The following is a 4,863-nucleotide window of genomic DNA, read 5'->3' on the forward strand; positions in this document are numbered from 1 at the left end:
GTCCATAGGGTGATATAAACAGGTCCATGTACATGTCAATCAGTCTCAGTGGCACAGGCATAGACATCACCATGGCAACAATGGCAACAACTAGCTGATGCATGATGAACCAGTGCTGCAACACGGCTTATGCTGTTATTTACTTACTCAGTTGACGCTCTAATAATAGAACACATGAGAAGCTTCTGGTGTCAGAATTTATTTGTTTGTCATATTTGAACACTGAGTCAAACACGACTCTCTTGATTCGGGCATGTGCACACAGATTGGCAGGCGGGGGACCAGGAGACCTGACTAAGCCACAAGAGGAATTTTCGTGTGACGGGGACATTTAGCAGCTGTGACAGGGAAGTATTCCGCCGTTATCCCTGGTTCTCGTGCAGAGAATTCCCATTAGAGTCATAGTCTCCAGTTGAGTGTGATCGACCATGTTACATTATCAAATCGACAATGTCAGTGAGGAAGCTTAAGAAGATACGTGAAGCCTGGCGTCTAATAAAAGACTAGTATAAAAATAGGTTTTACCTTCCCAGTAGGGTTAATAAAAGAATAAAAGCTACTGAAGAGCGTTTAGAGGTAAAGCTGCCAGTGTGACCTGTGACGGAGCGTTGCTATTTAGGCTGAGTCCCGTTCCCGTGTCAGGTGTTGATATGCCCTTGTCATATTAAGTGGCAGATTTTCACTCACTTAACATTTCCCAAACCCCCCCCCACAGCAGATGCAGTGTGTTTTTAATGACATTGTCTGCTTCCTGTCAAGTCAGCTGGGGGCTGATATGAGGAAAGTCACCTGTGGAAGGACACTGGAAGGGAAATGCCTTGAAGGGCAGCACAGCGGCGCTGCTGGGTTCGGGCTCCAGCCCGACTGTGAGCGCTACATTTGCTGTACAGGCGCTTAAGCACGGTGCGCTGCACACGCACTTATCCATAAAATATAAGCTTTCATGACTGGTGTGGTTTCTCTATAATGTTTGCCCAGAGTTCTTTTAAATGGCCTCATAGGAATTATTCCATTGCATGATTGAATGGTTTGTGAAAACATCTAAAGGGAAATATAAAAATCATTTCATCTTAGATATGAAAGGAGGAAATGTTGAAGGTGGAAGGTACTTAACTAAAAAAAATTGCAACAAAAAAAAAAACCCGTTTGGGATTTAATGGCGTGTGTGTGTGTGTGTGTGTGTGTGTGTGTGTGTGTGTGTGTGTGTGTGTGTGTGTGTGTGTGTGTGTGTGTGTGTGTGTGTGTGTGTGTGTCTGTGTGCGCACAGATGCTTGCACACAGTGGCTGCCTCACCATTCAGGTGTGCTTTGCTTGCTTAAACTCCGGTCAGCTTAATCTTCAATTCAAATGAATCTGCTCCCCACAGGCGCTCGCCTCACCTCTTTCTGTCATTCCTTTTTCTCTTTAATTTCCGTCGCGCTGGTCATTTTTCACACGGAATTTTCTGCAGGATTGGGGGGGGGGGCGGCCAAGTAGGGCGGAATCCAGGCAGGAGGCACGACGGGGATTAGAGAACCCCCCCTCCAAAACAGCTGCCTTGCCTGTCTCTACTTAGCTCTCTGCATGTGAAGCTACGCTCTTTACACCAGTGACCTTACAGTATGTGGGCGTGAGCTGCAGGTTGTGCTTAGAGGCACCATGTGCCGCTTGGTGGTTAAACTGCAGAACGGGCTTTTGAAGATAGAGCTGTGGAGGAAATTAAGAGTGATGATGACATGATGAGTGTTCATTACTGGCCGGTTGTTAATTAACAGGTAAGTGATTTTCCTCCGTGGATCCGACCCTGTCTGATCAGCAGTGAATTATACAGTAGAGTTGTGTATCGTCGGCATAGAGTAACACTGGCTAACTCCTGTTAGCATACGCACCTACTCCTGTGCCACAGGAGGGTTTGAAACATCCATCACTACAAACTATGTTTAGCATTTACAAGAAGCAATGAGATTCTTACGACGTATCTGTGCTTGACTGACCTCCCGACTTCCTCCCGCTGCTGTTTCCACCAGGGCTGAAATTACATTTATTAGCACGTCTGCTGAAACGAAATCAATGTAAGGGGAAAAAAAAAAGATCAGATCTGGCATTGAGGCTCGCTCTATCCCGACAAGGCTGAACATCAACACTGGAACAGTGTATAATAAGACCATAATAAGAGAGACGAGCCTCACCTGGCTCAGGGTTTAATGCTGCCTTTAAGTGGATCAGAAATAACACCGGCACATTGTGTAGTTAGGCACAATTTAACAGCATGTTCCTTGGGAAATGTAAAACTCTCAAGTCCTCCCCTGTCAAATAACATCTCTTCACCTCTTTTTAGTGAGTCACTTGTCAGACATTTTTTTAAAGGGATAGATCTTGTGTGGAGAATAATTACATATTTTACCTGCTGGAGACTTTTCTCCAGTCATTCACTATGTGATGTAACCTAATTAGAAAGACACCGCTTAAAGCAGGGGGGTGTAGAGCAATTAGAGGAAATCCAAAATCTACCAAAACTGAGATTGGGTCAGTAATTAGATATTACTGATGCTGTAAAGGCTCTTCTCACAAGTCATCTTCTTTACTCATTGCAGCCAATCAAGTGTGTCATCAATTGAATCTCAACACGTGTTTCCGTCAGAGTTTAGCTGGTAGAATATATTTGATTTGAGCAGGGAGTGCCTTTAATTATGTACTGATTCAAGGATGAGAAGATGATGACGTAAGGAATGATGCAGAGACAGACAGTGTTCGTTTCACTGACGATACTGTGTGAATATTCACTTGTTTAGATTCACAGTTAAAAACGTGCATTTCACTCGCACACGTTTTTTTTTTTCAATAATTAGGTTTTCTTCCAGTTCCACATCCCCGCAGTCGTTTAGTCAGGACCCGTAATTGAAGTTGACAAGAAGAATGCGTCAGGCTGGAGCAGTAGCATTGGAGTTTCAAAGCGTGGACGGCTCCCGCTATGTTTTAAACATTCTGTCTGCGCTGAGTAGAAGCCACAGCCAAAGAGCTAACAGAAAGAGAAACTTTGAGTGAAAATATGTTTTTTTTTTCCCTTTCATGCATAATCAGAGACGCCGTCCGTCTATACTGAAGCACTTTAGACTTGCTGCAGGACTGAGACGCTGGACTGTTAATGCTGAGCAATGTATGAGTATTACAAATGCAACATTAAGCAGCTACTCTGGGCTCATCCCAGTGTCCTTAATAAGTGAGCAGTATGGCTCAGCGTGACACACATGGTCTGTGCACGTTCTAAAATCTCATTCAATCGACTTTGTAGCCGATGTGTGCGCATTTATTTTCATATTTAGTCCTAAAGCCTTTGCCAATAACAAGCCCAGCGTGCATCCGTGTCGCTGCAGCCAAAGCGCGCTGCAGCTGTTTAATTAGCAATGGTTAGTCAGCACACACACACAAACACACACACACACACACACACACACGCACAGCACTTCAGAAATGGAACCGCGATTCAAGGTTACAAAGATTCACATCCATCACAAATTCAGCTGGCTGGTGCGAGCTTTACAGGGACGGTCTACATGGTGATTTCCATAATAGTGAGTCAATGAGATGCCAGGTAATTTACTGCCTGCCCCACAGGTTAAATCAAATCAGAGGTACTGTTGCAAACATTATCACAGCACCAAAGAGGCTGCAATGAATCCACTTTTTTGTTTAATTTAAGCAACACATCTAAGTACGTGTTGTATGTACATCAAGTGATATATAAAGCTGTAAATTATAATGCATCGATTTTATTTGATTGACAGTTCTTTGGGTTTTTGTTGTTCCACTTAATGATGTGTTTTTTTCTTCTGTGTCAATAAGATCATGGCCTGTGCTGTTCAGGGTGGGAGACACTTGACGGCAGTGATGGTGGAACGAGGAAAAGCACACAGACGTGACCGTCTGACGTGTTACGTTAATTCTCTGCGCTCACGGTGACGACTGCTTAAAGCGGGAATCTTGCAATAATCTAAGAAGGTGCAAACTCACCTCTGAGCCTTTCAAAGGCAGATTACCATTCATGGGATGTGCGATTATCCAACAGAACCTAGCAAAGGACAAAAATAGATTTTGAAGCAAGATGTTAAACAAGAAAAGGGGATAATTAGGAAGTCAAGGTCCTTAATTCATCTTTTATACAATGTACACCGACTCACCTCTGGACAAAGACAGAAACCCGTTGGAAACCTAATTATTTTAATCTCTCTATAGCAAAATGATTTTCTTTACTATTTGATCTTTGGGTTTCAGTCATATTTCAAGGTTTTTAAGTCCAATTTGTGTCAGTGAGGAGTGGGATTCAGCAGGGCTGTGACAGTGAGAGCACATTTCTCAGGAGTCGGGGTGAGCCAATTGTGCCAATGTAAATCCTTCTTTTCTAACTCCTGACAAGACTGTTGATTACACATGCCATTCACCTGATCCTCAGCCTCACATTTGCTGCTCATTAGACATTCAGGAGAACGGCTCAGCGGCAGTGGAGTAACCAGGCCCTGATGAATTCATGAGCAGCTCCGAGGAGGCAGATTTTGATTGGCTGCCACACACAGATTTCCATCCTATATTCAGGGGCAGGCCTGGAAATGTTTCTATGGCGATTCCAGGCTCGACAAATTACGGGGACACATTTGGAAAATGAATCAAGACGTGGTCAGATTGTCCGCCATGCAAGTTCCCCGTTCGCTTCCTGCGTTGGAGCCTACTGAACCTGCATAGATTGTTATTTCAGTCACGCCACGGGTCCGGCTGACCCTTGAATTCGACACAGGTGTTAACAATCACCCGATTCACAGCGGGGAGCAAAATACAAGACAGAAATCCAAACAACCTATAAAAGGGCTGGACTGGTTATCAGACTCAAAT

General features: G+C 44.1%; 1 long non-coding RNA gene across 1 annotated transcript; it reads right to left on the minus strand.

Annotated features, from left to right (window-relative positions):
* Positions 1-2,184: 2,184 nt before the first annotated feature.
* LOC114845924 (uncharacterized) lies at positions 2,185-4,585 on the minus strand. Its single transcript, XR_003783950.3, has 3 exons — positions 4,158-4,585; positions 3,991-4,048; positions 2,185-2,998 (listed from the first exon to the last, which is right to left on the minus strand). It is a non-coding gene; the product is annotated as an uncharacterized LOC114845924 (long non-coding RNA).
* Positions 4,586-4,863: the final 278 nt, after the last annotated feature.

This window comes from Betta splendens, chromosome 19 (assembly GCF_900634795.4).
Source record: "Betta splendens chromosome 19, fBetSpl5.4, whole genome shotgun sequence".
Taxonomy (NCBI): Eukaryota; Metazoa; Chordata; class Actinopteri; order Anabantiformes; family Osphronemidae; genus Betta; species Betta splendens.